At 35.0% G+C, this 14,819-nt stretch overlaps 1 pseudogene; it reads left to right on the top strand.

Moving 5' to 3' along the window:
* The first annotated feature begins 335 nt into the window (after window positions 1-335).
* LOC101028284 (glyoxalase domain-containing protein 4 pseudogene) lies at window positions 336-1,544 on the top strand (annotated as a pseudogene).
* The last annotated feature ends 13,275 nt before the right edge of the window (window positions 1,545-14,819 follow it).

Consider the following 14,819-nt stretch of genomic DNA (forward strand, 5'->3'; position numbering starts at 1 on the left):
ATAATTAAGTAGATTGGAATTAAAAGTGTCGTTTTATAATGTTTATTATTTACTTCTTTTAATTTTTTGTTACATGCCAAAAATCATGTAAAATATAATATGAAATTGTAATTGTCATATTCTAATTTTGGTAAAATCTAAAACTTTGAATTCTCCCAGTTTCAAAAGATTTATTATCAAGTCATTGTTACAAAGTTATTGACTACTATCAAGCAAATGACTCTTTAAATTGAAGGCAGCTTTTTTAACCTAAAAATACTGTAAAATATTGTTATTTTAAATACTTCATCATAAATAATTTTATAAGATATATTTTATAAATGATTTCGGCTGCCGCGCGGGTGACGGCTGAGCGCGGCAGGAGTCATGGCTGCTCGCAGAGCTCTGCATTTCGTTTTCAAAGTGGGAAATCGCTTCCAGACGGCGCGTTTCTACCGGGACGTCCTGGGGATGAAGGTTCTGCGGCATGAGGAATTTGAAGAAGGCTGCAAAGCTGCCTGTAATGGGCCTTATGATGGGAAATGGAGTAAAACAATGGTGGGATTTGGGCCTGAGGATGACCATTTTGTTGCAGAACTGACTTAAAATTATGGCATCGGAGACTACAAGCTTGGCAATGACTTTATGGGTCTCACACTCGCTTCTAGCCAGGCTGTCAGCAATGCCAGGAAGCTGGGGTGGCCGCTGACAGAAGTTGCAGAAGGTGTTTTTGAAACCGAGGCCCCAGGAGGATATAAGTTCTATTTGCAGAATTGCAGCCCACCTCAGTCAGATCCTATAGTAAAAGTAACTCTAGCAGTGTCTGATCTTCAGAAGTCCTTGAACTACTGGTGTAATCTACTAGGCATGAAAATTTATGAAAAAGATTAAGAAAAGCAAAGGGCTTTGCTGGGCTATGCTGATAACCAGTGTAAGCTGGAGCTACAGGGCATGAAGGGTGTGGTGGACCATGCAGCAGCATTTGGAAGAATTGCCTTCTCTTGCCCCCAGAAAGAGTTACCAGGCTTAGAAGATTTGATGAAAAGGGAGAAGCAGAAGATTCTGACGCCCCTGGTGAGCCTGGATACCCCTGGGAAAGCAACAGTGCAGGTGGTCATTCTGGCCGACCCTGATGGACATGAAATTTGCTTTGTTGGGGATGAAGCATTTCGAGAACTTTCTAAGATGGATCCAGAGGGAAGCAGATTGTTGGATGATTCAATGGCAGCAGATAAAAGTGATGAGTTGTTTGCTAAACACAGTAAACCCAAAGCTTCAGGTTAATGGAAGCCATCTTGCAGAGCAAGCATTTGCGATTACCGCCCAGTACCTGTGAGGCCTGACCTGTCCGTTCCTGATAAATGCTCTTCTGATTTGTTTACCGTACAAGCAAGGAGGCTTTGTGTATTTTAGTGTTTGGAAGCTGTGGTATGTTTTAGAAATGAAATCCAATCATTAGTCCAGGTAGAGAATGCCTGTTGTAATCTGCACTGGTGCTGGAAGTGCACGTTCTCTATATAACTGTACTAGGTTAGTAATAGATTATTTTCCAGACTAGGATGGCCACATGAAACATGACTTCGCTTGGATTGCAGACGGTTAGGATGAACTCAGAATCATGTAGATTTGACGAGAGCAGCTATTCAGGAAATCCAAATTAATTGCTTGTGATGGTACAATTCCCAGCCCCTGATGATGATATACATGCCGTTCTAATATCTTACTATGGCAGGTTTTGACATTTTAAATTTTTTTAAAGAAATTTTATTCCTTGGCCGGGCACGGTGGCTCACGCCTGTAATCCCAGCACTTTGGGAGGCCAAAGCGGGTGGATCACAAGGTCAAGAGATCGAGACCATCCTGGTCAACGTGGTGAAATCCTGTCTCTACTAAAAATACAAAAAATCTGCTGGGCATGGTGGTGTGTGCCTGTAATCCCAGTTACGCAGGAGGCTGAGGCAGGAGAATTGCCTGAACCCAGGAGGCAGAGGTTGCGGTGAGCCGAGATCGCCATTGCACTCCAGCCTGGGTAACAAGAGCGAAACTCTGTCTCAGGAAGAAAAAAAAAAAAAAAAAAGAAAGAAATTTTATTCCTTGGACCAAAAGATTTGGTTAACCACCCCCATCTTACTTGCTTTTACATTTTGAGTGTCCACAGAAAACAGACAGAAGGGATGGAGTCTGTTATGTTGCTGCTCACCTGCCTCTCTGCTAGCTTCTTTGTTTTTTTTTAATTGCATTTTAGGTTTTGGAGTAGATGTGAAGAACATGCAAGATTGTTGCTTAGGTACACACGTGGTAGTGTGATTTGCTGCCTTCCTCCCCTTCACCTATATCTGGCATTTCTCCCCATGCTATCTCACCCCAACCTGTGTCTATTTTTAATCCCAACAGAACATCTCGTGAGATTTCTTAAAAATGGATTAAACCATTTCTTCAGCCTGAAAAAAAGATTTTAAAAATGTTTCCTTGTAGCTTTTTTGGTTCTATACAACAAATAGGTTGTAATCACTGGAAATTATATTGTGTGTTCATTGAATAATTAAGTTTTTTTTGAAAGTTAAAAATAAATAAATAAATAAATGATTTCAATATAATTACCTTGAAATATTGTGGTTATAGGTTACCTCATTCAATTCATTGAAAATTACAGCACAAAATTTAGTTGTGAAAGGTATATTTTCTTGCCAAAAAGCAAAAATATACCTTACTTTTCATTAGAAAATATATCATTTTATTATTTGCTTCAACATTATAATACTCATTTTTAATAACAACCATTTTACTTTTCAATTCTAATTCTAAGAATATATCACCATGAATTTAATATACAGATAAAACTTTATCATGGGCCAATATACTTTGATTTTAATATGAGGTTTAGTCTTTAGAAACTGAAAGATAAAAAGCTCCCTTGATTATTTAATATGTTCTTTGATTAAAGAAGTCTTTACTCACATAAAGATTGACTTTTAATTTGCTCCTTGGTTTGCGGCCTTCAAAAACAGAGAAACACATTATAATAAAGCTCATTTAATTGAGAGCTATAGATCTTTCTTCTACACAGTAGGGTGGCATAGTTGTGAAAGCTGAGGTGAGAAAAGAGACTGTGCATGGTCTCTCAACTGAAAACACATTTTCAGGCCTGTGCATTTCACGTCTAATACAACTTGGAATCGATCAGCTAGAAACTCATTACTTTAATAATCTATACCTATGGGCTTCTTGAAAAGTTTTGTTTCAGGGCCATATACTCTACCTAAGAAACATTCTTAGTCTTGATAAAAATAGCATAACTTTGGTCTCATCTAAGCTACCATTGACTTTCTTCAAAGAATTATAAAAAACTACTTTAAATTTCATATGAAACCAAAACAAAACCTGTATAGCTAAGAGAATCCTAAGCAAAAAGAACAAAACTGGAGGCATCATGCTAATTGACTTCAACTATACTGCAAGGCTACAGTAACCAAAACAGCATGGTGTTGATACCAAAACAGACATAGATCAATGGTACAGAACAGAGGCCTCAGGAATAACTCCACAAATCTACAACAATCTAACGTTTGACAAACCTGACAAAACAAGCAATGGAAAAAGGATTCCCTATTTAATAAATAGTGTTGGGAAACCAGACTAGCCATGTACAGAAAACTGAAACCGGATCCCTTCCTTACATGGTATACAAAAATTAATTCAAGATGGATTAACGACTTAAAGGTAAGACCTAAAATCATAAAAACCCTAGAAAAAAACCTAGGCAATTGCATTTTGGACATAGGCATGGGCAAAGACTTCATGACTGAAACACCAAAAGCAATGACCAAAAAAAAAAAAAGCCAAAATTAGCAAATGAGACCTAATTAAACTAAAGAGCTTCTTCAGAGCAAAAGAAGTTATCATCGGAATGAACAGGCAACCTACAGAATGGGGAAACATTTTTGCAATCTTTTCATCTGACAAAGGGCTAAGATCCAGAATCTACAAGGAACTTAACAAAATTTACAGGAAAAAAAAAACAAACAGCCCCAGCGAAAAGTGGGTGAAGGATATGAATAAAATTTCTCAAAAGTAGACATTGATGTGGCCAATAAACCTGTGAAGAAAAGCCAATCATCACATCATTAGAGAAATGCAAATCAAAACCACAATGAGGTATGAGATACTATCTCATGCCAGTTAGAATGGCAGTCATTAAAAAGACAACAAACAACAGATGCTGGAGAGGATGTGGAGAAATAGGAATGCTTTTACCCTGTTGGTGAAAGTGAAACTTAGTTCAACCATTGTGGAAGACAGTGTGGTGATTTCTCAAGTATCTAGGACCAGAAATACCTTTTGATCCATCAATCCTATTATTGAGTATATACCCAATGGATTATAAATCATTCTATTATAAAGACACAGGCACACATATGTTTATTGCAGCACTGTTCACAATAGCAAAGACTTGGAACCAACCCAAGTGCCCATCAATGATAGACTGGATAAAGAAAATTTGGCACATATACACAATAGAATACTATGCAGCCATAAAGAAAATGAGTTATTTCCTTTGCAGGGACATGGATGAAGCTGGAAACCATCCTTGTCAGCAAACTAACACAGGAACAGAAAATCAAACACCACATGTTTTCACTCATAAGTGGGAGTGAACAATGAGAACATAAACACACAGGAAGAGGAACATCACACACCAGGGCCTGTCAGGGGGTGGGGGGATAAAGAAAATTTGGCACATATACACCATGGAATATTATGCAGCCATAAAGAAGATGAGTTCGTTCCTTTGCGGGGACATGGATGAAGCTAGAAATCATCCTTGTCAGCAAACTAACACAGGAACAGAAAACCAAACACCACATGTTCTCACTCATAAGTGGGCATGAATGATGAGAACATAAACACACAGGGAGAGGAGCATCACACACCAGGGCCTGTCAGGGGGTGGGGGGCTAAGGGAGGGATAGAGTTTAGAGAAATACCTCATGTAGATGATAGGTTGATGAGTGTTGCAAACCACCATGGCACATTTATACCTGTGTAGCAAACCTGCATGTTCTGCACATATATTTCAGAACTTAAAGTATATTTAAACAATAATAAATAAAATACAAAAATAAAAATAGCAGCCAGGCACAGTGGCTTACACCTGTAATCCCAGCACTTTGGGAGTCTGAGATGGGTGGATCATAAGGTCAAGAGATTGAGACCATCCTGGCCAACATAGTGAAACCCCGTCTCTACTGAAATATAAAAATTAGCTGGGTGTGATGACACACATCTGTAGTCCCAGCTACTAGGGAGGCTAAGGCAGGAAAATTGCTTGAACCCATGAAGCAGAGGTTGCAGTGAGCTGAGATCGCACCACTGCACTGTAGCCTGGTGCCTGGCAAGAGAGCAAGACTATGTCTCAAAAAAATGAATCAATTAAATTAAATTAAAATAGCATAGCTGAAGCACATGAGCTTTTATAAATTTGAAAATACTAGAAAAACAAAAAATAATAAGGACATGACTAGATAGAATTAAGGACACTTTTTGATACAAATCAGAAACATGTATCTCTCTACATATACATATAGTTATTATATATATGATATACACGTATTTATTTTATATATAATTACTAGTGATGCTTTAACACTTGTTATGTTTATCAGCCTATCAGACATTTAAAGAGTTTCTTTTACAAAACTTCTATATGTTTTTGTTCATTTTTCTATTCAGTTTTCTGTATCTTATTGATTTATAGGAACACTTTATATATTCTAGACAGAAGCTTTTGAGAGTTATATATGCTGGCAAATATCTTGCATCACATTGCAGCCTGTCTTTTTATCACTTAAGAAAGAAAACACCCTCTTACCATTTTCCCCATCTATGTTAAACCAGGGAAATAGTTTATCTTTTATTTTTGTACTGATTAAGTTAAGCTTTTGGCAAAAAAGGACACAAATAAGACAAGTCTCTTTTTAATGTATAGTTTTTATATCACAGCCTTTAATTCCCGTATTTAATCTTCAGGCCTCTTAGGCAGAATTTTATTTTTTCTACAGCTAAAACTTGCAAGAATCTTGTCAAACATTTAGTACTCAGGAGAGGGCCATGAGATATATTGTAAGAGCTTGTCCCTCTATTAATGAAAATACTACCAAATATAAAGAAACTTACAATTCATTTTGTTTTTGCTGAAATTGTGTCCTTTTTCCATGAAAGACAAATTTCATAATAAGTGCCCAGATATGCCTTGCCATACCTCTTTGCAGTTCAAATTTTCTGTGACACACAAAAACAAATGTTTAAAATTGAGTTGAATTTATCTAAAAGGGGTAAATGAGTCACAGCAAATGTATGCATTTTTCAGTTAAATACTCTCTGCATGGCTGCTTAAACAATTCTCTTTTTCTCCAAATAGATTCATAATCATGACTGAAATTTCATTCCAATAAATGAAATTGGTTTATTACTTTCAAGTAGATGTACACTATAATTGTGGAACAAAACATATATCTAGTTAATCACAGTATTCACCAGTGTCAATAAGATTAAAATATTATATTATTGTTTTTATAAATTGGAGAATTATCTTTAAGAAAGTGAATACCCTCAAAATAAATGGGGGAAATTACCTATCTGGCACTAGCTTAAATTGAATGAAATCTTGATGTGACAATGTAAAAATTCCTTTCCAATTAAAATTTCAATTTAAATTTACTTCAATTAAGATCTGTCTTCATAAAAATGTTAGATTATTGCCACTCTTTAGCAGGAAGTATACTGCAATTCTTTTTTATTTGAACCAGCGTGATTGGTAGAACTCTCTAGAAGTTGTATGCTAAAACATGTTCTTGATATAATACAGTGCTAAAGAAGAAATATTTACTCTTTACTTAGGAATTGATTAATTTTATTATATAGAATTTATAAAGAAACTTCTCTGCATGGGAAAACTTATAGTCAATGAGTTAAAATATTTGCCTTTATTCAAAATAACTGAATAATTTTAAAAGTGTGTGAGTGTGTGTATGTGCACCCATGCTACTAAAAGAATTATGATAGATACACTTTAAACTAAATCTGTATCTGCAGTCAACAGCTAAAATCGATCCTAATAAAAAATAATTTTAAATGCCTTTGGATTACTTGCTCTTCTAAATGCAAAATGAAGCCACAAGGATGTTTGACAGATTATTTTTGTGAGCACCTGTTAAAATTGGAGGCTGATGTATATGTTAAACATGTGACTAAATGAGAAAAGTTCCAATTGTTATCCCGCTACATCTGGAGAAATCCTGATATTCAGTTCAGTTGTATTGAATTGTTTGGGCACTAATAGTATTTATTCTTGCAGATTTCAATTCATACCTAGGTTTACTATCCACTCCTTAGGCCAAAAAATCCATTTTCTGCAGTACAACTAGCTTTCATTAAGACCTGGTTGCTAATTCTTTTTGTGAGATCAAAATTTTCATTTGCTTTGTTCTTGCTATTTTTATTGAGATGGAGTCTCGCTCTGTGGCCCGGCTGGAGTGCAGGGGCACAATCTCGGCTCACTGCAAACTTTGCCTCCCAGGGTCAGGTGATTCTTCAGCCTCAGCCTCCCAAATAGTATTATGTAAAACATGGTATATTAGCTTGATATGACACTGCTATAAAGAACACCTGTTGCTGGGTAATTTATTATATAAAGCAAAGAGGTTTAATTGACTCACAGTTCCACATGGCTAGGAAGGCCTCAGGAAACTTACAATTATGGAAGGTGAAAGGGAACCATACTTCATATGGTGGCAGGAGAGGGAGAGTGTGCAGGGGAAACTGCCACTTTTAAAACCATCAGATTTCAGGAAAACTCACTATCATGAGAACAGCATGGGGGAACCGCCATCATGATCCAATCACCACCTACTTTAACATATGGGGATGACAATTTGAGATAAGATTTGGGTGGGGACAGAGCCAAATCATATCAAATGTAAACAACCAATATTAATGTTTCGGCTAAATAAATACTGAAAATAACAAAATAAAAATTTAAGAAATTGTAGTCATTCAAATTTAGGATTATAGACTATTAGAGTAATAGGATCTCTGAAGTCAAATTCAATCTCTTACGTTTAGCTCTTCTTTTGCAAGTAATAAAAAATAAACAATGAATACTACAAATATTTAATTCTTTTCACATTTATTATTTATCTCTTTGCTGATATAATTAATTTTTAGATTGTTTTGAATAGAACACATTATTTCAAAGCACAATAATATACTTAGATCTTGATAAATGTCACACTAGGTATAAATTTTGACCCAAACATGTTTTTAATTACTAAACACAATACTGTAGTGTTATTTATTTAAAAACAAACTAGTAGTTTATTACAAGGGATTTTCCACTTTGAGCATATACAAGTCATAATAATATGAATTTGTTTTCATTACTTTTAGAAAAAAACTATACTTGTCAGATGACTTGTTAAGAAGAGGAACTGAGAGATCATCGCAAATGTCACAAAGTAAACATATTTATTTTTTGCTAACCTCAGTCCTGTACCCCACCTGAGATCCTAGCAAATTGTGAGCATCTCATACTGGTACAGCAGTCACAAATCTTTAATAATTTATTGGCTTAATGATGCCAATACACCTACAAAATATACTTCTTAAACAAATGAAAAATATTTTCTAACTCGACACCATGTCTCTCAAACTCAGATTATTTCCACACTATAGCAATCCATACTAATAGATAGAATCTGGACCAGGATATCATCATCAGAAGAAAGAGCTTGCCACTGGGATCTTGGCCTTATTTCAGAAGTGTTTTCCAGAAGGGGCTCCGTTTACTTTTTCTTTGCCAGCTCTTGACAATTTGTGGTATTCTTTGAAAAAAAAAAAAAAAACACTGTTTTCGTAGAGCATCTGACTGTCCAACAACATCCTGAGGACACATCTGATATATCAGCAGAGAAGAAATTTAGACTGTTTAAGATTTTTGTTACCAAATGATTGCAAGATTTCACAGCCAATATAGGGGTCACAGTGCCCCTCAATTTCAATTTCAGTTACCTTAGCAAGTGTAAATGCATCGTATCATGGACTAAGTAATTCCAAATCACTTCCCTCTATAGTGGTTCTGCCTTTTTGTCTTTCAATACATCCCTTATACAGTCAGTCCTTGAACAATGCAGGGATCAGGAATGCCAACTTCCAACACAAAAATAAACTCTATTTTTATATAGTTATAGTCAAAAATTTGTCTATAACTTTTGACTCCAAAACCTAACTGTGAATAGCATATGGCTGACTGAAACCTTGACCGATAACATGAACAGATTTTTACAACAATGTAAGCTAGACAAAAGAAAAGATTTTTAAGAAAACTATGAGAAAAATAAAATATGTTTACTATTCCTTTAGTGGAGGTGGATCCTCATAAGTCTTCATCCTTAACATCTTTAGTAGTTCTCATTGTCTAGACCTTCTTGTTATACAACCATAAGATTGATAGCTGGTGCTAAAAATTTTTCCTTTAGGGCTCCGGAATTAGCAGCTTTACAGACAAAGGTAGTCCTAATGATAAACCCAATTGCATTTGCAGTATTATTATTTAATTTTGCATCTTTACATTTGCCAACATTTCTCTCAATTTTGAATGGTAGCGTGTAAGTGTTCATGGGCATAAGTTTTAGTACGTTTTGACTTTTATAATAGATTCCTGTATACTTTATGGTAGCAAATAATACAACATATTATTAGCATCCACATATATTCTATGCTTTTATGACATACCAAATTTTACTGCCTCTGTACGCAGCATTCATTCCTCCCAAGTATAGGGCAGAACCCATTCTAGAATGGAGCTTGTATAGCCTACAATCAAACAAAGTAGATCAGGTAGTTTCTTTATGGCTAGCTCTTAAACAGAAAGGTGGTGTTGGGGGGTGAATTAGAGTAATTTTTTTTAGGTTTCGTGTATCTGGCTTTGAGGAAAAAGAGGTACTTGTTACTATGACCTGTCTAGCGGAAGAGGAATCCTAGTTGCTACAGCTAGCTTTAGAGAACAACAGGGGAAAGGCAGGGGATAGTGGGATGTCAGAGAGAAACTGCTTTTGAGACTGCTGCTGAGGTTTTCACTTAGGGATATCATGTTCTGAGCATCAATACAACCATGCTGCCTAATTTAGAAAAGTATTCAACTTACTTTAATTTCTTGATTTCTAAAATATAAAATAAAATAATATCTGTAAGCATGATTTAACAAAAAATTCATGTAAGTTCCATACAATTATACAAACCCACCTACATGAATATCTTATGAAGCCCACATTATGGAAATTGTAGTTTTGTCTGTAATGATATTAATCATCACTTAAAAAACATTTAAAAATAAAACTGAATGGTAATAAGTAATTTGAGAAGTTATTTCTATGTGTAACATTGTGATGGTTAATATTGACTGTCAACTTGATTGGATTAAAGGATGCAAAGTATTGTTCCTGGGTGTGTCTGTGAGAGTGTTGCCAAAGGAGATTAACATTTGAGTCAGTGGACGAGGAGAAGCCAAGCCATCCTCAGCCTGGGTGGGCACCATCTAATCAGCGGCCAGCACAGAGAGAATAAAGAAGGCAGAGGAACGTGGAAGAATGTGACTGGCTAAGACTTATGGCCTTCATTTTTCTTCCATGCTGGATGCTTCCTGCCCTTGAACATTGAACTCCAAGTTCTTCAGCTTTTGAACTCCCAGTGACATACACCAGTGATTTGCCAAGGGCTCTCAGGCCTTTGGCCACAGACTGAAGGCTGTACTCTTGGCTTCCCTACTTTTGAGGTTTGGGGACTTGGACTGGCTTTCTTGCTCTTCAGCTTGCAGACACTTTATTGTGGGACTTCACCGTGTGATCATGAGTCAATACTCCTTAATAAACTCCCTTTCATACGTACATCTATCCTATTAGTCTTGTCCTGCTAGAGAACCCTAACTAACGTAAGCATAAACTTAATGGGTTTTGGAAATTGAAGTCCTCATGTTTTTAATTCACATTGTTTTAGATAGGCTGGGACAACATGATCAACTAATCTTTTTTTTTATTTTATAACCTGTATCTTTAAGAATTAGATTTTTTATGATTGCAGAATCTTCAATGCTCTATGTGTACCACATTTTCTTTATCCAGTCTATCATTGGTGGGCATTTAGGTCGATTCCACGTCTTCGCTATTGCGAATAGTGCTGCAATGAACATACATGTACAAGTGTCTTTATAATAGAATAATTTATATTCCAGCATGCACCTGGAGGCCGTTATCCTTAGCAAACTAACACAGAATTAAATAAAAAATACTACATATTCTCACTAATAACTGAAAGCTTAATAATAAGAACACATGGACACATAGAGGGGAACAACAGACACTGGGGGACTGTTGGAGGGTGGAGGGTGAGAGGAGGAAGAGGGTCAGGAAAAGTAACTAATGGGAACTAGGCCTAAGGTCTTGCTGATGAAATAATCTGTACAAAAAACCCCTATGACACATATTTATGGAACAAACTTGCACATCTACCCTTGAACTTAGATTGCATTGTTCTCTCTTACAAATCTCAGCCTTGCTGACAATTGTCAAGCATGTCTCATGTTTCTAGGAGGAAGGCCACACATACTGACTGCAGACATCTATTATTCTTCCTCTTCTTATGTCTTTTTGCATCTCCTACAAACACACACACACAGAAATTAGGATTGACAATTACTGTTTCCATTTTTTTTAACTATGTCCTCATTTCTTGGGTTAGGCTTCATCATAGGATTTACTAAGTATATAAGAGTGGAATGTTACATATAAAGTGCTGCAGAAATCTGTAGTGTTAGAAAAATATATTGTTATGGATTTGCCACTAAATTCAAAATTGCCTAGTGTGAACATAAATTGACTACCATGTTTTTAAATTGTATACTCTGTAATATTTTAAGAGGATGAGACAATATATGCTGTATATGAAAATATCCCTGGTTATATATTATCAATTTGGAACACTGAATTTAACATAGCCAAACATATTTTTCAAATTGGACCTCAGAAAGGCCACACAATAAAGCATACTGATAAGCTTTGTACATTGGTGCAGGTTTTATTTATCTGAAGAAAATCTCTGCAGGCTAGTATTTAATATGGGAACACAACTTACAAAGAACACAGTTATGCTATACAGAAAAAGTCTATAGGCTGTTTGAATTAGCTTTCTCACCACTACATGAAACTCTGACAGTAATTCAATAGTGTAACACAAGGATTTACAAATTGTATTCAACTATTCATTTATTTTATTTTAGAGATTCATTGTAATATTTCTAAGTATTTGCTAGCTAATTACTATTTAAACTATAGAAATTATAAAGAAGCACAAAATAAATATAATTTCGAATCCCTCTCTAAATAAAATGTCAGCAAAATTATAAACTTTTTGAAATTTGTATAATTTTGTTTTTTACAACATTTTATAGTTACCAACATTGATGCAGACATTTTATTTATACCTCAAATGACTCCTGGATCATTATATTCATTTTGCAGATGGAAAAGCTAAGGCTCAGAGAATAAAATCATTTACTTCGAAATTACACAGCCATTGGTTAGCATCTATCAGTTAAGTATTTTTCTTTTTTTATTCTCTCTATTTATTTCAAAATATAGAAAATGTGGTAAGATTTCTTCACTTGTATGTCAGAGAATATTGAGGAAATTTATTTTTAACAAAAAGGAGATGAATGGTCTCAAGTAACTGAATAGACCAAAAGTAGATAAAGCTCCAGACATTGATGAGCTCAAAAACAATAAAAATAATAGGATGATGAATTAAGTTATCTAGCAAAATAGAATTCATATATATATATATATATATATATATACACACATATATATCTATAAATATATAAATTCTTTCTATAGGATTCTATTTATATATATTATATATATATGAATTCTATTTATATATGTGAATTCTATTTTTAGAATAGTAATATGGAGAACATATGTAAATAATCAATATCTAGATATACAGATGATCTATGAAGATGTAGAAATACAGACATATGTAAAAATATACATAGCAATGTGTCTGAGTGTAGATATGTAAAACCTCCACAATTATAAGATCACATGAGCTCATTATTTTAAGGAATTAGCTCATGTAATCATGTGATTGTGGGGGTGCAAACACATAATCTATGGGGTAGGCCAGTAGACTGAAGAATACCTAAAGATTAGTTGCAATTTAAATCTAAGTGCATCCTGCTGGCAGAATTACTTTTATTTTTTTTTTCCTAAGGAGAACAGTCTTTGTTCTTTTAAGACCTTCCACTGATGGGATGAAATGAGGTCTACTCACTATGGAGAATACCTACTTCACTCAAAATTTAATGTTTATCTCATCAAAAACAAACAAACAAGCAAACAAACAAAAACCCACACATCCACAGAAACATCCAGGATAATTTGACCAAATATGAGGGCACCATGGCCCACTCAAGTTGACATAATAGCATGGCACCATGGCCAACCCAGGTTAACACAAAATTAAACAAAGCAAGTTATCTTTTTTGACCTTCCTGCTTTACTTGCTCATGTACATCCTCTTTCTTCTGCTCTGTCTCTCCATGGACACAGGAATTATAGTCAATCTTCATAATTTACAAGAATTACAAGAAAATTTTTTTTTTTTTCTTGTTGCTCTAGCAAATGTTTCCAGAGATTTCGGACTGAACTGTTTCAACCTCTACAATGAATAACTGTGGCTATAAAAATCCAAAGCCCGATGATCCTGGGTCTGGAGCAGATCTCTAAACATAAACATTGGAACGTTAGGCTGGAACAAGGGAAAAAAAAAAAAAAAAAAAAAACACAACAAAAAGCCTCAGCTATGTTTCCTCTATTTTGTCAGTTGTGTAACTTTTAATTAGAAATAAACCCTTTTGTGTAAAGTGTTAAGAACAGTTACCTATCTGTTTTAATTTCTTTGAGAAATTTTCAAACTGCTTTCTACAGTAGCTAAACTAATTTAGGTTCCCACCAACAATGTATAAGCATTCCTTTTTCTGTGCAGACTTGTCAGCAACTGATGCTTTTTGACTTCTTACCAATAGCTATTCTTACTGGTGTGAGATGATATCTCATTGTGATTTTTATTTACATTGCTCTGATGATTAGTTATGTGAAACATTTTTTTCTTTTTTTTTATTGCATTTTAGGTTTTGGGGTACATGTGAAGAACATGTAAGATTGTTGCACAGATACACACATGGCAGTGTGGTTTTCTGCCCTCCGTCCCCATATATTTGTTGGCTGCTTGTATGTCTACTTTTGTGAAGTATCTGTTCATGTTCGTTGGTTATTTTTAATAAAGTTATTTGGGTTTTTTTTGCCTGTTGCTTTATTTCAGTTCCTTATAGATTCTGGATATTAGAGCTTTGTCAGATACGTAGTGTGCAAATATTTTCTCCCATTCTATAGTTTGCTTATTTCGTTGATAGTTTCTTTTGCTGTTTGGAAGCACTTTTGTTTAATTTGGTCACACCTGTCACAGGCTATCATTCAACTCAGCAATCCTGTTACTGGTACATACCCAAAGGAAAGTAAATTATTCTACCAAAAAGACGTAAGCACTTGTATGTTCATCACAACACTATTCACAACAGCAAAGACTTTGAATCAACATAGAAGCCTATCAATGGTGGGTTGGATAAAGAAAATGCAGTGCATATCGACCATAGAATACTATGCAGACATAAAATAATAAAATCATGTTCTTTGCAGCAACATGAATGTAGCTGAGGGCCATTAATTCTA

Source organism: Saimiri boliviensis, chromosome 3, assembly GCF_048565385.1.
Source record: "Saimiri boliviensis isolate mSaiBol1 chromosome 3, mSaiBol1.pri, whole genome shotgun sequence".
NCBI lineage: Eukaryota > Metazoa > Chordata > Mammalia > Primates > Cebidae > Saimiri > Saimiri boliviensis.